The sequence below is a fragment of the Mobula birostris genome, chromosome 28 (assembly GCF_030028105.1).
Source record: "Mobula birostris isolate sMobBir1 chromosome 28, sMobBir1.hap1, whole genome shotgun sequence".
NCBI lineage: Eukaryota > Metazoa > Chordata > Chondrichthyes > Myliobatiformes > Myliobatidae > Mobula > Mobula birostris.
Window position 1 is genome coordinate 21,557,704 of NC_092397.1, and position 26,945 is coordinate 21,584,648.

At 45.2% G+C, this 26,945-nt stretch overlaps 1 non-coding gene across 1 annotated transcript; it reads left to right on the top strand.

Moving 5' to 3' along the window:
• Window positions 1-8,835: 8,835 nt before the first annotated feature.
• On the top strand, window positions 8,836-8,907 carry trnad-guc (transfer RNA aspartic acid (anticodon GUC)). Its single transcript has one exon. It is a non-coding gene; the product is annotated as a tRNA-Asp (tRNA).
• The last annotated feature ends 18,038 nt before the right edge of the window (window positions 8,908-26,945 follow it).

The following is a 26,945-nucleotide window of genomic DNA, read 5'->3' on the forward strand; positions in this document are numbered from 1 at the left end:
TGTTTATATCGGTTTTGACGCCTTGAATCCTCTCACGGATGCAGATTGTAAAAAGCCAGTCGAAACACCGATCTGTATTCGCCGCCTCCAAAACCAAGAAGTGTCCATGTGTTCCGCTTTTATTCAGGTGGGCTGTACGATGCAATCGGTCAGCGTGTTCGACACTGTATCCGAAATGCTGGTGGTTCCAGCCTATTCAGGGACGCTGTTGATCCAGTGGCCTTTGCTGTACGTTTTGAGCGCTCCGTGCTGTTTCTAATACGTTTATTTATTTATTTAAAAAATCCACATACAGAAAACAGAACACTACCACGACCTGTCTTGCTTACATTGATGTTGACATAAACTTAATATATTGTACATGGACGATCAAACCAACAGAAACTCTTACAGGGCACCAGTGTATTTCATGTTTAAATTTATGTTATCGCCACTTGAACCAGATGGATAAATTCACTGAACTTCACTCACACCAACACTGACTGTTTCCACAACTCACTTTCAAACCGGACATTTCATGCTAGAGACATTTTTGCTTTGTTATTATTAATACTTTCTCAGCTCACGCTAGCCTGAAGTACGGGGGTGCTGAAGCACACTCATTCCTCAATAACTCCGGACCTCAAACCATTCTACTGTTGTACAGTATAGTGGTTTTCAGCAGATTTACAGAAATATTGCTTTAATGCTATTGTGTAGTGACTTTGAGATGGTAGTTGTTGATATTACCATTGGGACAATATATACCCTGTACATGCTCGATCGTCTTTCAATTTCTTCCTTCAATTCACGGCAGATGCAATTTAATGTGGATAAATGTGAGGTTATCCACTTTGGTGGCACAAATAGGAAAACAGATTATTATCTGAATGGTGGCCGATTAGGAAAAGGGGAGATGCAACGAGACCTGGGTGTCATTATACACCAGTCATTGAAAGTGGGCATGCAGGTACAGCAGGCGGTGAAAAAGGCGAATGGTATGCTGGCATTTATAGCGAGAGGATTCGAGTACAGGAGCAGGGAGGTACTACTGCAGTTGTACAAGGCCTTGGTGAGACCACACCTGGAGTATTGTGTGCAGTTTTGGTCCCCTAATCTGAGGAAAGACATCCTTGCCATAGAAGGAGTACAAAGAAGGTTCACCAGATTGATTCCTGGGATGGCGGGACTTTCATATGAAGAAAGACTGGATGAACTGGGCTTATACTCGTTGGAATTTAGAAGATTGAGGGGAGATCTGATTGAAACGTATAAAATCCTAAAGGGATTGGACAGGCTAGATGCAGGAAGATTGTTCCCGATGTTGGGGAAGTCCAGAACGAGGGGTCACAGTTTGAGGATAAAGGGGAAGCCTTTTAGGACCGAGATTAGGAAAAACTTCTTCACACAGAGTGGTGAATCTGTGGAATTCTCTGCCACAGGAAACAGTTGAGGCCAGTTCATTGGCTATATTTACAAAGGAGTTAGATATGGCCCTTGTGGCTACGGGGATCAGGTGGTATGGAGGGAAGGCTGGGGCAGGGTTCTGAGTTGGATGATCAGCCATGATCATAATAAATGGCGGTGCAGGCTCGAAGGGCCGAATGGCCAACTCCTGCATCTATTTTCTATGTTAATTCAGTATAGTTCTGGTGCTTTTCACTTGTTAATTGTTTGCTATGTGTGTTTGCAATGGCTATATCGATTATGTACGTTGTTATTGCCTTTTTAATCCAGTAATATTATATATGCAGACGGTATTATGGATTGTCCTGTAAAGAATCAGTCATAAAATAATTGTACGACTCTAACCTAATCTAGAACAGGTTTGTACTTATAGTAAGGTATGGTGTCTTTTATGAGTTTGCATTTTAAAGCAAGATTTTGGTGAATGATGTTTGCCAATTGACTGTCCATGTGTAAATAATCAGATTGAGTTAAACTGCTGCTCCATCTTGTAATGTGTTGGATTGTTTCTGATGTCCCTTGTCATTTTCTGCATTTATCGGCTTTAATTTGTTGGACTTTTATTATGGATTTGTAACATTTTTGTGTTAAACACCTGGCCCTGTAATGCCACAACGAACCCCTCTGTTTCTGGGAAGAGGTCTCCAACTCTGACCCGAGCGTTCCACGTTTCCTTCTTCATACCTTGTCTGCTCAGATCATAGGGATGTTTTCCATGGAGGGTTGCTGCTCCATTAGTTAACTTTATTTGATTATTATTTTGCGTTTTTGTATTTTCGCAGTCTGTTATGTTTTCTGCATTGATTGTCCGTCTTGTGTGCACTCTTTCATTGATCGTATTCTGTTTCTTTCACTTACTGTGAATCCTCTGGAGAAAATGCATCTAACGGTAGCATATTTGTGCTTCGACACTGAATTTACTTTGAACTCTGAAGTGTTCTGCGCTGCTACACAGGACCCGGACCCTCGGTGCCCTCCAGTGGCCGTTCGCTGGTACTGCCTCACGGATCTCACTGCGACTCTCCGGGTCCTTTTGTGAACCCAGGAGCAGGGACGTTTCGCTTCTTGTTCACATCAACGTGCAAGTTAAATAAAGCGGCGACTTGCTGCTCCACTGCGAAGTTCACGGGTCGGTCACATTAGTACAAAGGGAAACAGATAATGTTTCAGGCGGAGCCCCATTCGTCACCACTGGGAAAGAGAAATTAAGGTATTTTTGAGTTTCAGACAAAGTGGGCGAACGTGATCATCAGGCAAAAGAAAAGCCGCGGATCTGGTGAGACCAAGTGAGTGACTGTGACTGTTATCATCGGACTTTTGTTTCTGTTATATGAACAACAAAACTGTGGGGAATGCCCAGGACAGCAGTCTATGGCAATGAAAGGAGGGGGGGGGGGGGGTGGGAATGGAATCAAAGACCAGGTGGGCGGTGATCGATGATGGGTGTTTTTTGGCACAAATATAAGAGTAACGCACACAAAACACTGGATCATCTCAGCAGGTCAGTCAGCATCTATGGAGAGGAATAAAAAATTATGTTCCTTTATCAGTACTGGAAAGGAAGTGGGAAGAAGCCAGAATAAGAAAGTCGGGGAGGAGAAGGAGTTCACGCTACAAAGTGATAGGTGAAGCCAGGTGAGGAAGGAGGGTAGATATGATGGGGAAAGGGGAGATTGAAAACTGGGAGGTGACAGGTGAGGAAGGAGGGTAGATATGATGGGGAAAGGGGAGATTGAAAACTGGGAGGTGACAGGTGAGGAAGGAGGGTAGATATGATGGGGAAAGGGGAGATTGAAAACTGGGAGGTGACAGGGGAGGAAGGAGGGTAGATATGATGGGGAAAGGGAAGATTGAAAACTGGGAGGTGACAGGTGAGGAAGGAATGTAGATATGTAGGGGAAAGGGGAGATTGAAAACTGGGAGGTGATAGGTGGAGCCAGGTGAGAACAAGAGGTAGATATGTTGGGGAAAGTGCAGTATTGAAAACTGGGGGCCATAGGAGAAGCCAGGTTAAGATGGAAGTTAGATATGCTGGGTAAAGGGGAATATTTGTGAGGCTGGGTGGTGATTGGTGGAAAAGGAAAAGGGTTGAAAGGCAGAAATCAGTTTGGAGGGGCGGGTTGAATAGAGGGAGGTGGTAAACATACGAGGAGAGGTGAGGACGCAAGAGCGAATCCCGAATAGAAGATTAAAACAAAGAGAGGAGAATGGAGAAATTAGCGGGTTAGAGAAATCGATGTTCATTCTATCAGGTTGAGGGCTACCCAGACGGAATATGAAGTGTTGCTCCTCCAACCCGAGGGTGGCTTCATCGTGGCAGTAGAGGAATCCATGGACCAACATGTCAGAATGGGAATGGGCAGTGGAATTAAAATGGTTAACCATTGGGGAATCCTACTCGTTGCGGACGGAGCAAAGTTGTTCGACAAAATGTTTCCCCAATCTATCTTGCGTCTTGCAGTTCTGGATGAGGCCGTATTGCACCCGATACAGGAGACGGCCCAGAGAAACTCACAACTGAAGTGTTTCCTCACCTGGAAGGACTGTTTGGGACTCTGAATGTTGTGAGGGAGGAGGTGAATGGGCAGGCGCAGCATTCTTCCGTTTGGATAAATGCCAGAAGGGAAATCAGTGGGAGTGTGTAGTCGTGGCCGAATTGTTTGGCGATGAACCCGGAATCCATTGGGATTTCCTCGCGCAGCTTCGAGTCCTGACAACGGTGTATTTCCAACAGTTTCTGTTTGATATTGTCCGTGACTCTCTGATGCAAACCAGTCATGTAGATTGTGAAAAACCGGGTCCAGCCCAGCAGCGATTGTTGGTTATGTTCTACAACGCAGAATTGAACCATTTATTCCTACTTTCCACAAAACTTGTCTCTGCGGCGCTTCGGTGAGCGCGTCCGGCTGTTAATCGACAGGCTGGCGGCCAATGATCCGGCAGATTTGTTTCTGTTGTGTTTCATTGTCAGCTGGGAAACGCTGCGCTGAAGGGAGGCCGGGGCTCCCTACTGCGGCCGCGATGGGAATTTAAACTGTTATATTTTAGACACATGTACCGAGATACAGTGACAACCTTCTCGGTCATACTGTCCCTGGAGATGAAATCATTGCACAGTGCATTGAGATCGCACAAGGTAAAGCAACAACAGATAACATCAGTAGATCAAACAGTGGGATTGAAACTATCCATGAGCCTGTGATACGTTCTTTCAGGCTTTTGGGCTTTCTGCCGATGGTAAGAGGATATAAACAATCGTTTTTCAGGTAGGTAGGAAGTTTAAAAATACAAGAGTAAACCTCGGACGATTGCAATCGGAGGTAGTAATAGGGGACATAACTAGCGGAAGAACTTAATAAGCTTTCAGCGTCTGCCATTTTATCTTGATACCAGCAGTATGTTAGAAATTCCAGGTGGCACCTGGACCAGATGAACTACACCGCGGGTTTATGAAAGAAGTGGGTGACGATATCACGGAAGCGTTAATAGTGATTATTCAGGAATGACTGGATTCTGCAATGGTTCAGACGAAAGGAAAATTGCAAAAACACTTTTACGTTTACAAAAGTCAAGATATTACGGACCGGTTGGCATGGATTTTATGTTGGGAAAATGCTGTAGTCCATTCGTAAGGATATGCTTTCAGGCGTCTGATAAAATAGTCCGGCCAACATGGTTTTCTTAAAGAGAAATCTGGCCACACAAATCTGTTGGATTTCTTTGGAGAAATAGCAGGCAAGATAGAGAAAGGAGAGTCAGTGGGTGTTGTTAACTTGGATTTTCAAAAGGCCTTTGTCAAGTGACGCAAAAAGGTTGCTAAACTAAACTAGAGCTCATGGTATTGCAGGAAAGATACGAGAATCGAAAATATTGGCGACTGGGTGGGAGGTAAAGTCTGGGAATTAATATGGCATTTTCAGTCGTTTGTCGGTAACTAGGTGTCTTCTGGAGGGGTCTCTGCCTTGTACCTTATCTGTCAATGATCTGGATGACTAAATTGATGGCTTTGCATGTGATAGAAAATTAGATTGTGGGGCTGGTACTATTGATGACGCGGGAAGTCTGCAGACGGTCTTGGAGAATGGGCAATTAAGTGGAAGATGGGATACAGAGTACGATAATGTATGGTCAGGCACATTGACAGAAAGACTATTTCCCAAATGGGGAGCAAATTCAGAAATCAGACGTGAAAATGTGCTGGAGAGTTCTCGTGCAGGATTCCCTAAAGGATAAGTTGCAGGTTGAGTTGGTGGTAAGGAAGACAAATACAATTTTAGCATTCATTCTGCCAGGACTAGCATCTAAAAGCAAGGTTATAATGAAGATGAATTGTAAGACATTGATCAGATTCATTTGGAGCATTGTAGACAATTGTGGGCCCATTTCTGATAAAGGATGCTCTGGCATTGGAGTGGGCCCAGGGGAGTCTCACGAGAATGATTCCGGAATGAAACGGTGAAGATACAAGGAGCATTTGACGGCTCTGAGCCTCTACTCATTGGAATTCAGATAAATGAGGGAGCATCTCATGGAAACGTATCAAATATTGAGCGGCCTGGATAGATTGAACGTGGAGAGGATGTCAGTTCAGATTCTCTGACCCTCAGCGTTGATGTTGAGCCCAATCGACCCGGGACATGGTGATGGGAGCCCATGAAAAATGTCCTTTTGCCTCACTAGCTGTGTGGTAGCAGTTGTCATGGCCGAGTGATTAGGCGACAGACCAGAAGTTCATTGAGGTTTCACTGCGCAAGTTCCACTGCGCGAGTGGCGGGTCCTCTCAGAGTAATCCGTGTCCACGTAATTTCAAATTTCTTCATTCCTTCTATCAAAGTATTATTTGTGTCGCCGTCTCGTGATGAAACTATGGAATAAGGAAATTAAAGCCCTTTATTCCATTGCGCTTCAAGGGTCTTGTTATGAATTCAGGGCGATCATTGGAAATTCTATCGGGTGAGTCACTCTGGACATTCGAGAGATCATCTGCCGCCAACATGGACTGAACTGCTTTCCTGTTGAGCCGCACATCCTCACAATTCCAAATCTCAGGGTTCACTGAGTGTGTGAAGAAATTAGATTGTTCTGGAGACTATCGGCGATCAATGCCTAAGGTGTCCTGACTGTACAAATCTAGTGAGCCTTTGCCGCACCCACTCGGTCATTTAAGGTATCCTTCCTCAGGTAGGGTCCCCTGACTGCCGGCAAGCGAGCGGGGTTGTCTGGATCTCCCTTTCTCAGAGGGCGATACAGGCAGATTCTATTAATGAGTAATGATTCAACTATTCAAAACATATTTATTTTCAGATTTGCCTTCATCCAGGCAGCCACAAAACAAGAAACTGGAATAACCCAATAAAAACAAAAACACTAAAAACCACTGCGCAGAGAAAGAAAGAAAAAAAACGTCATGCAAACAAGAGAAGCAAGCTAACAGCATCTCGAAACAGACTGGGTAACAGATCTGCTCCCAGAGCATCCGCAGTAGGCCGAAATCTTCGGACCCCAGTTTTCACATCAGCAGGACAGTAAAGCACAGCAGCCCGATCTGCTGCGATCCTTTTGATTCTGTTATTTATTCAATTACATATACGGGATGCGATGTTATCGACACTTCTGGATACAATAAATTAACCCACCTAGGTGTGAGTGAACACATCGTAAAGTTCAAAATACCCAATAACAGTGTCCTCCGATAATCTGGGCTGCAGCTCAGCTGGTGTCCAGTGTTCGAACCATTGATGCTTGTCCCAATGAACAACCCAGAGGCAGAGAGAGAGCGCGCGGAAGAGACACAGTGGAAGAGTAACTGAATGTGTGACAGCAGGGCCACTGAAACCGGACTCATTAAATAACGTAGAACACATTCACTGCTGACATGTCGTGAACGAGGCCTCCGGAACGGTCGGAACACAGAGGCAATAACAGGACGGGGCAGGAGGTAGCAAGCACTGAATGACAGACAGAGTCACGGGCAGAGAGACACGCGAGGAAATAAATCACCAAACAGCAGCTCGTGAGGGGAACGATGTGACGTCAGCAAAGAATCGACAAATAAAAATGAAGGAAAAGAATGGGAAACGTCCACAACGGAGCAGCTCAGCACCAAGTTCAGCCAACAGCAGAGTGGCGCAGCGGGAGCGCGCTGGGCCCATGGTCGTCCATTCGGTAGAAACCAGCTCCGACCTGTCAAGTTTACCGCGGATTCGGTAAGTGAAACCTTTGGACACTCTGTAAACTAACTGGAGCGTTGAATGCGTGTGATGTTCGCAAGGATTTTGCCTGAGATGGAGAGTTCCGGTATAAACCGAGGCTGGATAGACTGCGGGCGTTTCCATGGAGCGCTGGAGATGACGGAGATCTTCGAAGATCATATCAAATTAACGAGGCCGTTCAGAATAGTAGGAAACTGTCCTGCCGTGTGTAAACCGGGAAAGCATGAGAGGAAGAACTTCATGCAGATGGCGGCTGGAAACTGGAACCGATGCCGGAGTGGCTAGTGGAGGCACGTATACCAACAATATTAGAGAATTGACTGGACGAGCACCTGAATCATCAAGGCAAGTGAGATTTTTTTTCTGGTGAGATTGGTACCTGACTCTCAGCATCGACGTGGCGGGCCGAACGGCCTGTTTCAGGGTTGAATGATTCTGTGATTCTATATTACATTTGTTAATCGCATTAAAAGGTTTAATTTAATCGTGTATTGGAGAGAGGGATCGCTCGTTATAAATAGACAGAGTAGTGAGTAGATTGAGAACACTGTGTGAACACATCATCCGACATGTTTTGGTGTGTCCTAGTTTGCTGTGAGAATCTGGTTTATAGTGACAGCAGGAAGCTGCACTGGTCGGTTCATCAGGAAAAATGTGAAAGACAGGAAATCCACCCTTGATCCACTGGACAGTCCAGTGTGAATAATAATTTTACACTCTCTCTTCGATTTAAATAATTTGGGGAATTCGTACCCGAGTTGGCAGGTTAGGCCCCTCGGACTGTAGAAGTCCGCACGGATCGGGTTCTATGAGACGTTTACATCTGATAGATTCGATGAAAGAATATTAAAAGTCGATTAACTACGATCATCGGAAATGGAACCTGCGTCAATTGCCTGGAAGACAGATATGTTCACCATTATATCACCATCGTTCGATCATTCTGCAGGAGACTCGTGTCCTGGACTGTCTCCAGTGGTTTATGACTGTGGCTCGCACTGCTTTCTGAATCAGGTCACTCCGATGCAGTTCCTGTTATGTCAAGTTGTGGTCGCCATCCTCCCACAGACCGGAGGTAAGTGAGTAAAATCCCTTCCAAACTCGAAGAGCTGCACATCGTTTCCTGGCCGTCGCATTACAAAACCGGAATAATATATATTCCGACACCACGACCAATTCCTCGTTAGTATAGTGGTTAGTATCCCCGCCTGTCACGCGGGAGACCGGGGTTCAATTCCCCGACGGGGAGATACAAATTTTACTGCATTCCTCAAGCTGAATATTGTCTTAAAAAGACAAATAAAAGAGGACAAAGTATTCGGTGTTGAAGCGCTCAGTCCATTGGACATTGGGGAGGTGGAATAGCTCGGGCTCTTGTGAGCTGAACCGCCTCTTCAGGTCAGTGAAAGCCGAATCAGCCTCGGAACCCCAACAAAAAGGTCTGGTAGGCGAGGTAAGTCGGGTAAGGGGCGCCGCCACTCGACTGTAATCCCTGATAAAACGGCGATAACAGTTTGCAAACCACCAAAACGGCTGAAGTTGATTGCGAGTCGTGGGTCTGGGCCATTCTTCCAACGCCCGGATCTTATCGGGTGCTGCGCTCACCTGCCCGCTCTCGATGATGTTGCCCAGGAGATGACCAAAGGGACGTGGAACTCACATTTCTTGGCCTCCACAAATAACCTGCTCTCCCACAGTCTCTGGAGGACTAGACGGACATGGTGAACGTGATTCTGGGGGTTGCTAGAAAATATGAAGATGTCATCTAGGTAGCCGAACACGAAGCGTTTAATGAAGTCCCGCAGCACATCACTGATTAGGGCTTGAAAAACGGCGGGGTATTGGTGTGGCCAAATGCCATGACCAAGTATTCGATGTGGCTCAGACGTGTATTAAAGGCCGTCTTCTACTCGGTTCCCTCCCTCATCCTGACTAGATGGTTGGCGCTACGAAGGTCCAACTTCGAGAAGATGATGGTTCCCTGAAATGGTTGAAATGTCAAGTTAATCAGGGATAGTGGGTACTTATTTTTAACTTTTATATTGTTCAGGCCTCGGTAATCAATACAGGCACGAACCGGCCCATCCTTCTCTACAAAGAAGAAACCGGCGCCTACCGTATAATTCCCTCCGCGAGGGACGCACTAATGGATTTCTCCAAGGTCGTATAATTCCCTCCGCGAGGGACACACTAATGGATTTCTCCATGGCCTCTCTCTCCGGTCGGGATAAGCTATAAAGACGACTGGTAGGTAATCAGGCCCCGGCCAGCAGGAAGATAGCGCAATCATACGGGCGGTGCGGGGGCAGGGAAAGAGCCCGTTGTTTGCTGAATACCTGTCCCAGGTTATGCTATTCTGCTGGGACTCCGGACAAGTCCAGTGGTTCCAATACAGGCGGGGTGTGTTGTAATTAGAGGAACTGGGAATGATTGAAAATCAGACGAGGGGATTAAGGCTCATTTAAGGAGGTAATAGCAAGATGGGGAATAGCCAGAGGAGACTATGGCAATGGGTTAAACTTCAACTGCCACTTTTCAGCCCTGTTTTGCATCCTAGCGATGTCCCGATTTAAACTCTGACAGCCCTCCACACTATCCAAATGTCCGCAACATTTGTTTTATCAGCAAATTTAGTAACGTATCCCTCTCAATTTCTCATCCAAGTCAGTTATAAAAATCACGGTGAGAAGGGGTCCCTGAAAAGAACTCTGAGGCAGATCGCTGGTCACTGATATCCAATCTGAATATGACCCGTCTACAACATTTTTTTTCTATCTGTGGGCAAGCCAATTCTGGGTCAACAAAGCAATCCTACGTCTCCTTGCATCCTACGTCTCCTTGCTTTCTTAGTAAGCCTTGCATGGACTACCTTATCAAATGCCTTGCTGAAATCCATACAATCGCCAGAGACCTTTTGCATAGTGAATAGTACCTCTGCTGTCTCCTCTGGTTCCGCACACACTTTTCCATTGTCACGGTTCATTGGTCCTATTTTCTCACATCTTATCCTCTCGCCCTTCACAGACCTGTCGATTGCCTTAGGGTCTTCCTTAAACTGCTCGCCAAGGCCTTTTCGTGGCCCCTTCTGTCTCTCCTAATTTAATTTCTCAAGCTCCTTCCTGCTAGCCTTATCATTTTATATATCTCTATCAATACCTAGTTTTTTGAACAATTCGTAAGCCTTTCTTTTCTTGACTATATTTTCATTATGTGTACACCATGGTTCCTGTACCGTAGCATCTCTTCTGTCTCATTGACACCTATCTATGCAGAAAGCCACGCAAATATCCCCTGAACATTTGCCACATTTCTGCCATGCATTTCCCTGAGAACTCTGTTCCTTCCAAGTCTCTGCCTGATAGCTTCATATTTCCCTCTTACACCAGTTAAATGCTTTTGTTACTTGTCTGTTCCTATTCCTCTCCAATGCTATGGTAAAGGAGATAAAATTGTAATCACTGCCTCAAAAATGCACTCCCACTGTCATGGTCCGGATCGGCGTCCCTTTAAAATTACTTTGTTTATGTTACGATCCGGACCGTTGACTCCCTGTTTCCCTTTGGTTCCCTGTTTTCCCGTATCCCTCGGGCTTGGTGATTGGAGGCAATTTACACTCGGCTGAACCGGCAGTTTATAGTCTCCGGCTTTCAGCCGTTCGGCGCGACAGCGTTTGCAACGTCAGCAAAGGTACTGCGAGCCCATGTCATCTGGACGGAGCAAGCCTAGTCTCCTCCCGGAACAAATGCCAGCAAGCCGCCTTCCCTTGTCAGTACGGATCAGTCAAAGTTAACCCGCTGTGGTGAGTCATGAGCTCGCAGCGGCTTGGAGCGGACTTGAGCCCAGTTTTAGTTCTGTCCATTGTTGTGTGGTCTCTGTATCCATGTCGTACGTCTAAAAGCGATCCCGGCCTTGTACCAAGGAATACTGGGTCACTGTGTCAAGAAGGGCCCCGAGTCCGTCATGTGTCTATGGAGGATTCCCGGCTCAGTGTTTTATGTCCTGTGTCTGAGTCTGTCCCGTGAATAAGAAAGAATTCCTGGCTCCGGAGGCTCCAAGTCCCCGAGTCCTGGCCCTGGCGGTCCGTGATTCCGACTCCTAGCCCAGACCCTTATTCCCAGCCTTGTCTCAGGCCTGAGTCCTTGTCCAGTGCACTATTCCTGCTTCTGCTTTGCACCGAGCAATAAACTTAATATAAGTTAACCTCACATGATGTGTTTGAGTCTTGCAGTTTGGTCCACCCTTGCTCCCAGCACTGCCCACTGAGATACCTGACACCTGACCAGGTTCATTTACCAACAGCAGATCAAGTGCAGCCACTCCTCTGGTAGGCTTATCTATATATTGTGACAGGTAACCTTCCTGAACATCTTAAACTCTACCCCATCTTAACACCTAGCACCAGGGATATGCCAATCAATATTGGGCAAATTAAAATCTCCCACCACGTCAGCCATTATTTGTTACACCTTTCCAGAATTTGTCTCCCTATCTGCTCCTGGATGTCCCTGTTACTATTGGATGATCTATATATTTAAAAAAAAAACACTCAGTAGAGATATTAACCCCTTCCTGTTCCTATTGTCCACCCACGGAGACTCAGTAGACAAGCCCTCCATCACTTCCTCCTTTTCTGCAGCCGTGATGCTGTCTCTGATCAGCAGTGCCTCGATCCGACCAGTTTTGCCTCCCTGCCTGTTCTTTCTGAAACATCTGAAGCCTGGCAGTCTAACAACTTAAGACAATAAGACCATAAGATATAAAATGGTAAGCATTGCTATTCGGTACATCGAGTCTGCTCTGCCATTCAATCATTGGCTGATCCAATTCTTCCTGTCATCCCCACTCCCCTGCTTTCACCCTATACCCTTTGATGCCCTGGCTAATCAAGAACTTATCTATATCTGCCTTGAATACACCCACTGACTTGTCATCCACAGCCGCTGGTGGCAACAAATTCCACAGACGTACCACCCTCTGACTAAAGGTATCTCAGTTCTTAAAGGACACCTTCAATCCCGAAGTCGTGCCCTCTTGCCCTAGAATCGACTATTATGGAAAATTGGAAAACAACTTTGCCATATCTAATGTCTTCAGGCCTGTTAACATTCAAAATGTTTCTATAAGATCCCACGCAACCCCTCCCCCTCTTCTGAACGCTGGGGAATACAGCTCAAGCGCTTCCAGACGTTGCTCATACGGTAACCCTTTCATTCCTGGAATCATTTTCGTGAATCTTCTCTGAGCCATTTCCAATGTCAATATATTATTTCTCAAATAAGGAGCACAAAACTACATATAATACCCCAAGTCTGGTCTCACGAGTGCCTTATAGATCCTCACCATCACATCCCTGCTCTTGTATTCCATACCTCTGGAAATGAATGGCAACATTGCATTCGCGTTCTTCACAACCGATTTAACCTGGAGGTTAACCTTTAGGTCATTTAGCACAAGGACTCCCAAGTCCCTTTGCATCTCTGCATTTTGAATTCTCTACCGATCTAAATAATAGTCTGCCCGTTTATTTCTTCAAGTGCATGACCATACACTTTCCAAAATTTTCCTTCATTTGCCACGATTTTGTCTATTTCCCTAAACTATCCAAGTCTCTCTGGAGGCTCTGTTTCCTCAACGTTACCCGTTCCTGCACCTCTTTTTGTATCATCGGCAAATTTAGCCACAAATCTATTTATTCCGTAGTATAAATCATTGAATTACGTCGTAAAAAGCAGTGGTCCCATCACCGACCCCGGTGAAATTCCAATGGTAACCGACAGCGAAATTGAATAAGATCCCTTTATTCTCACTCTGTTTTATGCCGACCAGCCAATGCTACGCCCAATCAAGTAAGTTCCCTATAGTTCCATGGGCTCTTAGCTTGCTAAGCGCTTCATGTGCGGCACCTTATCAAAGGCCTTTTGGAAACCCAAGTGCACCACGTCTACTACATCCCCGTTGTCCACCCTGCTTATAATTTCTTCAACGGATTGCAGTACGTTTCAGTCAGGATGTACCTTTCAGGAAACCATACTGGCTTTGTCCTACCTTGTGATGTCGCTCCAGGTATTCCGTAAGCTCATTCCTAACAATAGATTCCAACAGCTTCCCAAGCACTGATGTCAGGACAACAGGTCTATTGATTCCTTCCTGATGACTCTCTGCCTTTTTAATTTGCAATTGCAATTGTGCAGTCATCTCATACAATGCCAGAATCTATTGATTCTTGTATGATCATCGTTAATGCCTCTGCAATCTCTCCAGCTACTTCCTTCAGAACCCGAGGGTGCATTTGATCAGGTCCAGGAGATTCATCCGCCCTCAGACATTAAATCTCCTGAGCACCTTTCTCTGTCGTAATTTTCACAGCAAAACTTCACTTCACTGACACTCTTGAATGTCCGGTACACTTCCACTGTGAAGACTTATGCAAAATAAACATTCAGTTTCTCTGCCATCTCTGCATCTGTCATTACAGTATCTCCAGCGTCATTTTGTATTCGTCCTATATTTACCCTCGACTCTCTTTTACCCTTTATATTCCTAAAAATTGCTTTTAGTATCTTCCTTTTTATTCGTCACCAGCTGCCTCGCGTTATTCCTTTTCCTTCCGAATGACCACCTTAGTTTCTCTTTGCAAGTTTTCAAAAGCTCCCAATCCTCTACCTTCACGTCAGCTCTGGCTTCCTTGTATGCCCTCCTTGCTTTTACTTTGGCTTTGATTTCACTTGTCAGCCACGGTAGTGTCCGTCTTCCAACTGAAAATTTCTTCTTATTTGGAATATATCACTTCAAGCAGCATTGCTGCCCCTGAGCCGTACAAGTGTCTGTAATGTCCACAACATCATAGCTCCAAGTACTGATCCACGATCTAAGCTCACTAGATTTGTTCAAGATACTCCTTGCATTAAAATAGACACATCTCGAAACATCGATCTCAGCGCATCCCTTCTCTATCACCTACCTATCTTCTCTCTCACACAGCTTACAAGCTTTCTGTTCCAATGTGTGCGACGATTGGAAAGCGGCCCTAACAGCAGGACACGGACACGTAAGTAGCATTACCGGAAGTGTGTTTTTTATTAATAGTTGCCAGGACAAAATGGAAGAGTGGATTAGATGCTTACATGGACACGGAGCTGGGACTCGGAACCTGTTCAGGGAGCTGCGACAAGAAACTTGAACACGGAGCCATGACTAGAAACTTGGACACGGAACCGGGACTTGGAGTCGGATTTGGACACGGAGCCTGGACTTGGACTTGGACTGGAACACAGAACCTGGACTTGGACTTGGACTGGAACACAGATCTTGGACTTGGACGTGAACTGGAACACAGAGCCTGGACTTGGACTTGGACAACGAAGAGGTAGAATACCCAACTCGGAGTAGCCGCAAATGGCCGGACCTCAGCTAGATACGAGAAGCCGAAACCAAAGAACAACAGACAGTTCTAGTCTGGGCACGGAGTAGCTTATGAAGCGGCAAACGGCCGGCAATCACTCAGCTGGACACGGAGAGAGAATTCCCCACTCGGAGCAATGGCAAACGGCTGGACCCACCCGGCTGGAAACGATTCGGCAAAACCAAACGATGACTGTTCATTTGTATCTTGGTTTGTTAGCAAATCTCGGAGGAACCTGAAAACAACAGTATTCACATCTTGATTTTTCATTTCCTATTCCTTTCAATGTCATTGGTTCCTCCATACCAGACCATGATGTATCCAGTCAGGATATTCTCCACTATACACCTACAGAAGTTTGTCTAAGTTTTACACAACGTAGTAAATCTGCTGAAACTGGGGAATATTGGCTGTAAATGCCGGTAAATCGTTCCAGGATGCCAGCAAATTCTGCTCCTCAAAACTTCCACACAATGAATTCCAGTCAATATTGGGGAAATTATAATCACACACTACTCTGTTGCTATTACATCTTTCCAATAGCCTGCATACATTTCTGTTACAGTTTTTCCTGCTGGCATTTTAAAAATAGTTGGAAATGGAAACACACAGCATCTCAAGATGCCACTTTATCAATTCTCCGTTCCATCCTGAAAGATGCCCACTGGGAGGGAGGGGGTTGATAGAGTCCATGAATTGCAGTCCATTATTAGGCTTGTACGGGCATCTGTCCTTGAAGTGCTCGGATAGTACGAGAGTTTAACGGTGGAGTGCTGGGTGTGTACATGTCCGTGCTCTCACTGCACAGTGCTGAGAGTTTTATTGGTCTGTATCGTGGAAGTGAATGTCTAGATATTGTGAAGTTCTTTGTCCCTGTAGTCCACTACTGACTGTTCTTGGACAGTCTCTTATGCAGGGCATTTTTATACCAGAGATTCAGCCTGGCCTTCCTCACCATGCTGAGCTGCAGCAGTCTGTTCCTGCAAACATTTTTGGTTTCCACTTGTCCGCCTCCCTGCTGGAGCTAAAGCGGGCAGTGTTCGTGCAGTCCAGAGCTGCTTTGTGTAGGTCAGTGTTCTTGCAGTTTTGCAGGTGGCTGGTGTACACAACGGGATAAGTATGGTCTGTGTTCGGCTGTGAATTTACAGTACAATCTGGGTTTTTCATGTCTATATCTGTAGAATCAATGGGCAGGTGCTTGAAATCTGTGTCACCAAAAAGCAGTGCTGGGGTTGTTGTGATGTCTGTTCTTCTATTCTGCCCTGCTCTGGATCAATAGTAATATATTTTCATAAATCTCTGTCCTTATATTAGAGTCGTGTACTGCTCCGTACTCTCACTGATCAGTGTTTTTCTCTGGAAGCTCAGTGTGCTTGGAATGCAGTGCCAGTGTTTTTACAGAGTGCCCCATTAATACAGAAATGTTTCTGGAAGCAAGACTGAGTGTTTCAGATCATTATTGGACACAGGATCATTGGGGGATGCCCTAGAACATTCAACCCATCAATTCTATGCTATAGAGCATCAAGTCTATAGTTCAGCTTTCCCACTGTCCCATTCCCAAATCTATTCCCACAGCTCAGCGGGTTATTTCCCCGGAAGGACCTGTCCAGTTCCGATACGAACAGTTTAATTGGCTATTCCCATCACCCCTGCAGGCAGTGTGTCCCAGATGAGAACCACAGTCAGTGTAAAAATAAGAATTTCATTACATGCTCCTTTGATTCTTTGTCCATTCTTCTCAAATCATTGAACAATTTACAGTGAGCAGAGCAGCACAGGAACAGTCCCCTCAGCTCACTGTGTTTGTGTTGACCATTGTGGCAGTTCGATCTGTATGTTTGACCGCATGTGGTCAGTGTCCTCCAGTGGGCTAATTCCCCCAAAGTATTACCCACCTTAATACACTTTGAGAGACCCAACAACACCTCCTCCTTAGGATCAACACGTCTGAGAATGTCACCATACCCGCTTCCCGATCTCGCTTTCCTCCAGGGCCTTCTCCTGCGTGAACATCGATGAATACAGAGTATTCATTTTGTACCCCGCAGTACAAAAATCAAAATAATACGGATCATCCATTTAACAAACCGATCTCAGTTTTGGAGGGCACCACAGATCCGACAATGTCACACTACCTGTTTTTTTTTGTCTCTGTCTCTGTCTCACACTAGTCGTTTTCTCGTTCACTTTTAGTTATCCTGCATCTATTGTTCTTCCAAATTCGAGTACTGTTTTTATTATTTTACCGGTCTTCCCATTCTGTTGCACGATAACACATTTCTTTCCAATTACCTTTTGACCATGTCAGATTTAAGATGTGTATAAAAGACTACTGCATCAGAAACACCAAACACAAAATGCTGGAGGAACTCAGCCGAATTCTTGTGTGTTCCCTTGGATTTCCAGCATCTGCAGATTTTCTCGTGTTTCCACATCAGCAACGTGGTCAATTGATCGTTTCCATCCCGACATTTTTCTCTATTGTATCTTTATTGACGAAGATGAAGCTGAATGACTCAGTGACAGATCAAAATGGGAAACTACAAAAAAAGGTAGGATTAGGACAGCGTCGTTATCTTCGTCGAATACTGAATAAATAGACAACAAAATGAAATCCCTAAATGTTGCTGCTCCGTGACAAGATTCAGTCCTTGTAATTAAAGAGACCGGCCTATTTCCACCAGAGACACTACTGTATAATGCCACAGAATTTTCATGTACACAGTATCTGTACAACAGAGACAATGGTGTTGAATCAAATTTTGTTGTAGTAACTGTAACTGAGAAAGTTAGTGAGGAGTATAACCGTATCGCTGGAGACTGAGCCTCTCTATAAATCAGGGTTGATGTGAAGCATCAGCTCAGTGTCTGCCGGAGCTGTGAATTCAGGAGCAACAGGAATCACAGATTCTCATGAAATGGTGTATCCAGTCATCTGGCGGATACGAGACATTTACTATCCTATTATTTCAGCCTTTGGAATACCCGGTGAGTCGCAGTGTCAGCTGCTGTTGGTGGGAAATAATGTTTATTCCCAGTGCTGTGATTGTTCCTTTCACTGCCACATTCCAGTCCCAGTATTCCACATTTCAGGTTTGGAATGGAAACACCGGGAATATGGATTGTGGGATCAGGATCTAAAATAAACGGCTACAGGAATTGAGGGATTCTGCCAACATCTGTGGAACTGAGTGGGTCAGGCAGCGGTCTACCAACGGTTTGGGATCAATAATGGGATGTTCGTGTTTCTGTATTTTTGGTCCTGTAGCAGCTGCACCGCATTTGCAAATATTGTGTTGAAGCAGCCCGCGGACATTCTACCAATTGATTGTCCGGATTTGTATATGAGCGATTGACAGTGTTAGGTGCGGTGCTCGATCCATCGACTGGCAGTAACGCGTTAGAAAATGTCAGGAGTTCCATGACGTTTCACGAGCCTGTTGTGGATTTTTAATAACTGTGCGCAATATAACTGAATATAAAGCAGTTGATGGACAACACAATAAACACGAAACCCCAAGCAGCTTGTACAGAAGGAGAAAGCAGTTAACACACGTGTCTGGGGTCTATCCGAGGACAGTTCTGTGGAGAACTGTTTTACCACATATTCTGTTTTAGCCGAATTAGCGTTTCCAGCTTTTCCTGTTTGTGTTTCGTCCGTCGGCAGTTCTGTCGCTGACAGTGATCGCCATGATTGTCTAATGGAGGAATCCCGCCATCAGCGTCCGAACGAGACGCGGAAGGCACCGGTAGAAAATGTTCCATCCAGTATTGACTCTGAGGAGGTAGTTACTCATTTTTAGCTTTCTACTGACATTTCACATTTCGGTCACAGTAAGTAATCCGCATTCAAGTTATTTTACTATGTAAACTCCTTCCTTGTCTCCGCCAGATCTTTGCCCTCACTCGACCCTCCCATGCTAAATCCAACAATTAAGTGGCAATATCACAGGATCCCCTGAACCTGCTGCACTGGCTTCTAATCAGTATTTTCTCAACTTGTAGCCTCTCTCGTCCCTCCCACCACTAAATTCAAATATTAAGTGGAACTGCAGAATTGGATTCTGTTTGGAATTTCTCAAACTGCTGTTCCCTGTCTCTCTTCCAGCGAACTTGGTGGCAATTGTGATCCTGTCCCGAGGAAAGTGCGGTCACTCCAAATGTATCACTCTCTACCTTGTGGGAATGGTAGCGGCCGATCTCCTGGTCGTTATTTCGAATCTGCTGCTGAAGTGGACTGCTGAGATTTATTTTCCCCGATCATTCCTGCTCATTACTGCTGTATGCAGACCCGTCACGTGGTTGATGTTTGCGAGCACTGCGACCTCAGTCTGGCTGACTGTGGTTTTCACCGTCGATCGATTTGTGGCTATTTGCTATGAGAAGCTGAAAACAAAATATTGCACCGAGAGAACGGCGGCTGTGGTTATTGCGACAGTGAGTGTGCTGGCCTGTTTGGAGACTGTCCCCTGGGGCTTAGTGTACGGGGCTGGAAAAATAATTGATGGTGTTTCCTGGTATTGTGTTTTAACACGGAGCTTCACAAACTCTCCCTCATGGGCTGCATTTGAGATTTTTCACCGCATATTCTACCCTTGCGTCCCTTTCATTCTGATGTTGCTGTTCAATATTCTGACTGTCAGGCAGATTCTAGCGGCCAGTCGAGCCCGCAGGGGGCTCCGGGGACAAAAGAGTGGAGAGAATGTCAAGGACTGGGAGATGGAGAACCGACGCAAATCCATCGTTTTGCTTTTCAGTATCACCGGTAGTTTCATATTGTTGTGGGGAACACAGGTGGTATTCTCTATCTATAGACGGGTTACAAACAGTTATGTTCCTTCTGTCACGGATCCTCGTTACCTCACATACCAAACATCGACAATGCTGCAGGTTCTCAGTTCCTGCACCAACACGTGTATTTACTTCGTGACTCAGAGCAAATTCCGAGAGGAACTAAAGAATGCGGTGAAATACCCACGGAATCTGATTTTGAAACTCATGAAACGTTAGAAATAAATGCTGTAAAGTATTATAACTTAGCTGCCTTCATACTTCCTATTCTAGCTCCCCACTTGTGGGTAAATGGTAACAATGTGATGAACAGAGGTACAAAACAAATACGAGAAAATCTGCAGGTGGTCGCAATTCAAGACAACAAACACAAAATCAGACCCTGATGACGTTTCTCACAGAAAATGCTGGAGGAACTCAGCAGGTCTGGCAGCATCTATGGAAAAGAGTAAATTGTCGACGTTTCGGGCCGCCACCCTTCATCAGAAACCTGACAACTGTTTACTCCTTTCTATTATGTGTGTGTTGCTTAGTTTGACAAGACAGCTGTTTAAAGCTGATCCCGATGGCATCGCTGGCTTCATATTCCCAGAGAAATCCCCTTTACATCTCACGTCCCACCATGCTAAAATTAAGCTCGAGGCGAACCTGTTTGCCCTGCTTCCAGGTTCTGACAAAACTGCCTGATCTTGGATAATATTTTCGACTGTATCAACCACTCCTGCTTCCGTCACAACCCGTCTTTTCCTTCACCCTCTTTTCTCCTCCTTCTCTACCTGGAGTTGTCCCTTCTCAATGCCACCTTGAGCTATCGCTATGTAACAGATTTTTTTTTTTTTTTTACAATTGAAGACAAATTGCCATTACCTTCACTCGTAGCTCTGTGTAAGGGAGAGGGAGAGATCGTGAAGGAGTGAGCGTGAGAAGGAGACAGCGCCAGGTTTGACGGTGGGAAGGAGAGAAAGTGAATGAGACCTGGTAAGAAAGGGGGCGCGGGGAAGAGCGCGCGAGGTAGAGAGCCTGAGGGGAGCGAGCGTGAAAGAGAGCACGAGGGTGAGAGCGTGCACAGGGGTGAGCGCGAGGGCAAGCGAGAGAAGCAGACATCGCGTTCGGAGAGAGGAGTGGGAGGGAGGGCGGGAGAGACAGAGTGAGAGAGAGAGAGAGCGAATGAGACTGGAATGGAGGGAGCGGGAGAAGGAGACAGCCCGAGGGCTGAGGGCGCAAAGGATAGTGAGCGAATGAGACATTGCGAGTAAGAGGGTGCAAGGGAGAGCGCAGGAGGGACAGGGCGTGAGCGAGGATGAGCGTGAGAAGGAGTAATCGCGAGGGGGAGAGAGGTAATGAGACATCGCGATGGAGAAAGGGAGAGACAGAGAGGGAGAAGGAGAAGGGGAGGGACAGAACAGGCTGCATGACATTGTCGGACCTCTGTTTCCCTCGAACACTGAGATCGGACTGTGTGTGTGGTGGATGATCGGCATTATTTTGACTCATGTATTCCTAGTACTGTAGACACTTGTGTTTCTTTCTGTACAAAAACCGTGCGAGTTCTAATAAAGTGTCTTGTTTTAACACGTGTGCAGTCTCCTTTCTTTGCGAATGCATATGTAAACAAACTGAGCTGAATCAAAATGAATACTGAATGAATTATAACACAATTTTCCTTACAAAGAGGCTATCAGATAAGTTCCTGAACATACAGGAAATAGATAGATATGAATCACATGCAGCAAACTCTTTAGCCGAGGAGATACAGACAGGAACATCTGTGGTAATGAGTGAGATTGCAGGAAAGTGCGTTACCTTCATCATGCTATGACCAAGGATGTCTGTGAAAAGGTACAGACCATTGTTAAAGGGTAGGATGAGCAGCCAGAAGTCATTGTCCTTATTAGAACTAACAACAGAGAGACAAGTTCCCAGAAGCAAAAGTTAAGGAGGTGAGCAGTGAGTTAAAAAATTGAAAAAAAAACTCTGGGGTGGTGATTTCAGGATTACTTTTGATGTCACATGCTTGCGACGTAAGTGATCATATGCTACTGCACTTAAACGTGTGGCTCACAATCTGGGGCAGGAGGGAAGGCAGCAGGAGCACTCATCATTGGGCTCTCCCGTATAGGAAGGATGGCTTGCACTGTAGGGTAAATCACATTCTCACAAAGAATCTTCCTGGAGCCACCCTGATGATTTTGATCATGTGGCATCTGGATGGGGGTTGGTGTCCAGAGCTACAGGTGAGTAGGTTGCATTGGTGGAAGGTAGAGATGAGGTCAAAGAAAACCTAAAGGAAGTCAAGATGGGGTCACCATAATGAGCACAGTGGCACCGAACAGCAAAAGTGAGTTTATTTCAGTGTAGGGGGAAAACTGTTAAGGCAGACATACCCAGATCCTGCATTTATACACGGCACGGTGATTCATCCGTTGCAGAGATCTAGTTGAGAGAAGGTCAGGACTGGTATATAAATATTCCAGGATTTAGATGATTCCGAGAGTCCAGAGGGAGATAAAAGAGGTTGAGGAGCCGCACTGCTGATCAGGCAGAATATCACCAGCTCGAAGTCATCCCGGAAGCTCAAACAGTAAGACAATGTGGAGGGACTCAGGAATAAGAAAAGTGTAATACTGTAGGCGTCACAATAGCCAGTAAGAGAGGGGAATGGACATGTCAGCAGGTTATTGACTGATGTAAAACAATAGAATACACTAGTTGGTTAATCTTCTCTCCAGAATGACTTGCACTTCCTTACCACCTGAGGCTTGGACGGGGGATTATTTGTCTGGTGTATCTATGATGGTTTACAGAAACAGCATGTAAATGGTCCACCAGGGAGGGGACATACTTGAGATGTTAGTGGGAAAATGACCCTAGCGAGATTAGTGGGGTTTCATTGAGATAGATTTACCGATTATAATTCTGGAGGTTTTCCGGTGGTTATTATGAAGGGTAAGTCTGAACCTGCAGGTGGACGAATCAGAATCAGGGTTATTTTCAACGGCATGTGACGTGAAATTTGTTAATTAGTAGTCGCAGTTTAATGCAAAACATAATATAGAATAAAAAAGGAATAATCAATCAATCAATCAATAAACCTCAGTATACATATATTGAATATATGAGAAATTGTGCAAAAAACTTAAATACTATATATCAGAACAAGTCAGATGATGTCCAGGGGTTCAATGCTAATTTAGGAATCGGATGACAGAGAGGAAGAAGCTATTAATGAATCACTGAGTGTGTGCCTTCAGGTTTCTTTATCTCCGACCTGATGGTAACAGTGAGAAAGGGGCATGCCTTGGGTGCTGAAGGTCCTTAAAAATGGATGCTGCCTTTCTGAGACACTGCTCCTTGGGTATTTAGTAGGCTTCTACCCAATATGCAGCTGAGTAAATGTACAACCCTCTGCAGCTTCGTTCGGTCCTGTACAATAGCCCCCCATACCAGACAATGAAGCAGCCTGTCAGAATGCTCTCCACGGTACATCAATTGACGTTTTTTGAGTGTACTTGTGGACATAACAAATCTCTTCAAACTGTAATGAAGTATAGTTGCTATCATGCCTTCTTTATAAAAGTATCAATATAGACATAGACATAGCATTGTACAGCACAGTACAGGCTTTTCGGCCCACAATGTTGTGCCGACCCTCAAACCCTGCCTCACATATAAGCCCCCACCTTAAATTCCTGCATATACCTGTCTAGTAGTCTATTAAACTTCACCGGTATCTGTGCTTCGACCACTGACTCAGACAGAGCATTTCACGCACCACTCTGAGAAAAAAAATACCTTCCTCTAATATCCCCCTTGAACTTCCCACCCCTTATCTTAAAGCCATGTCCTCTTGTATTGGGCAGTGGTGCCCTGGGGAAGAGGTGCTGGCTATCCATTCTGTCTGTTCCTCTTATTATCTTTTACACCTCTATGATGTGTCCTCTCATTCTCGTTCTCCCAAAGAGTAAAGCCCTAGCTCACCTAATCTCTGATCATAATGCATACACTCTAAACCAGGCGTCATCCTGGTAAATCTCTTCTGTACCATTTCCAATGCTTCCATATCCTTCCTATAGTGAGGCGACCAGAACTGGACACAGTACTCCAAGTGTGGCCTAACTAGAGTTTTATAGAGCTGCATCATTACATCGCGACTCTTAAACTCTATCCCTCGACTTATGAAAGCTAACACCTCATAAACTTTTTTAACTACCCTATCTACCCATGAGACAACTTCCAGTGATCTGTGGACATGTACCCTGAGATCCCTCTGCTCCTCCACACTACCAAGTATTCTGCCATTTACTTTGTACTCTGCCTTGGAGTTTGTCCTTCCAAAGTGTACCACCTCACACTTCTCCGGGTTGAACTCCATCTGCCACTTCTCAGCCCACTTCTGCATCCTATCAATGTCTCTATGCAATCTTTGAATATCCTGTACACTATCTACAACACCACTAACCTTTGTGTCGTCTGCAAACTTGCCAACCCTGCCTTCTACCTCCACATCCAGGTTGTTAATAAAAATCACGAAAAATAGAGCTCCCAGAATAGATCCGTGTGGGACACCACTATTCACAATCCTCCAATCTGAATGTACTCCCTCCACCACGACCCTCTGCCTTCTGCAGACAAGCCAATTTTGAATCCACCTGGCCAAACTTCCCTGGATCCCATGCCTTCTAACTTTCTGAATAAGCCTACCGTGTGGAACCTTGTCAAATGCCTTACTAAAATCCATATAGATCACATCCACTGCACTACCCTCATCTATATGCCTGGTCACCTGTTCAAAGAACACTATCAGGCTTGTTATACACAATCTGCCCTTCACAAAGCTATGCTGACTGTCCCTGATCAGACCATGATTCTCTAAATGCCCAGAGATCCTATCTCTAAGAATCGTTTCCAATAGCTTTCCCACGACACACGTAAGGCTCACTGGTCTATAATTACTCGGACTATCCCTACTATCTTTTTTTGAACGAGGTGTCAACATTCGCCTCTCTCCAATCCTCGGGTACCATTCCCATGGACAACGAGGACATAAGGATCCTCGCCAGAGGCTCAGCAATCTCTTCCCTCGCCTCGTGGAGCAGCCTGGGGAATATTCCGTCAGGCCCCGGGAACTTATCCGTGCTAATGTATTTTAATAACTCTGACAACCCCTATCCCTTAATATCAACATACTCCAGAACATCAACTTCACTCATATTGTCCTCACCATCATCAAGTTCCCTCTTATTGGTGAACACGGAGGAGAACTATTCATTGAGGACCTCGCTCATTTCAGGGAGCGTACTACCAACGGTTTGGAAAAAATAATAATGGGATGATCGTGTTTCTGTATTTTTGGTCTTGTAGCAGCTGCACTGGATTTGAAAATATTCTGCTGAAACAGCCCGTGAACATTCTACCAATTCATTGTCCATATTTGTATATGAACGATTGACTGAGTTAGGGGCCACGTTCAAACCATCGACTGCCAGTAACGCGTTAGCAAATGTTCGGAGTTCCATGATATTTCACGAACCTGTTGTGGATTATTGATAAATGTGTGCAACATAATTGAATATAAAGCAGTATACGGACAACACAATGAAATATTTGCTGAGCAGATTATCTCAAGCGAGGGTCTAGTGAGGTGGATGAACTGAGGGAAATATATATTAGTAGGGAAGTGGTGTTAAGTAAATTGAAGAGATTAAAGGCAGATAAATCCCTAGGGCCAGATGGTCTGCATCCCAGAGTGCTTAAGGAAGTAGCCCAAGAAAGAGTGGGTGCATCAGTGATAATTTTTCAAAAATCCTTAGATTCTGGATTAGTTCCTGAGGATTGGAGGGGGGGGGGCTAATGTACCCCGCTTTTTAAAAAAAAGGAGGGAGAGAGAAACCAGGGAATGATAGACTGGCTAGCCTGACATCGGTGATGGGGAAGATTTTAGAATCAGTTATCAAAAATGTGATAACAGCACATTTGGAAAGCAGTGAAATGACTGGACAAAGATAGCATGGATTTGTGAAAGGGAAATCATGCATAACGAATCTCATAGAATTTTTTGAAGATGTAAGTAGTAGAGTGGATAGGGGAGAACCAGTCGATGTGGTAAATTTAGGTTTTCAAAAGTCTTTTGACAAGGTCCCACACAGAAGATTAGTGTGCAAACTTAAAGCTCATGGTATTGGGGGTATGGTATTGATGTCGATAGAGAATTGGTTGGCAGAGAGGAAGCAAATAGTGGGAATAAACGGGACCTTTTCAGAATGGCAGGCAGTGACTAGTGGGGTACCGCAAGGCTCAGTGCTGGGACCCCAGTTGTTTATAATATATATTAATAATTTAGACGAGGGAATTACATGCAGTATCCCCAAGTTTACGGACGATTGGGAAAAGGGGAGGTGCAACGAGACCTGGGTGTCATTGTACACCAGTCATTGAAAGTGGGCATGCAGGTACAGCAGCCGGTGAAAAAGGCGAGTGGTATGCTGTCATTCATAGTAAGAAGATTCGTGTACAGGAGGAGGAAGGTACTACTACAGTTGTACAAGGCCTTAGTGAGACCACACTTGGAGTATTGTGTGCTGTTTTGATCCCCTAATCTGAGGAAAAACATCCTTGCCATAGAGGGAGTACAGAGAAGGTTCACCCGATTGACTCCTGGGATGGCAGGACTTTCATATGCGGAAAGACTGGATCGACTAGGCTTATATTCGCTGGAATTTAGAAGATTGAGGGGGGGATCTGATTGAAAGGTATAAAATTCTAAAGAGATTGGACAGGCTAGATGCAGAAAGATTGTTCCCGATGTTGGGGAAGTCCACAACGAGGGGTCACAGTTTAAGGACATAGGGGAAGCCTTTTAGGACCGAGATGAGAGAAAAAAAAAACTTCTTCACACAGAGAGTGCGAATCTGTGGAATTCTCTGCCACAGGAAACAGTTGAGGTCAGTTCATTGGCTATATTTAAGATGGAGTTAGATATGGCCCTTTTATCTACAGGGATCAGGGGGTATGGAGGGAAGGCTGGTACAGAGTTTTGAGTTGGATGATCAGCCATGATCATACTGAATGGTGGTACAGGCACGAAGGGCTGA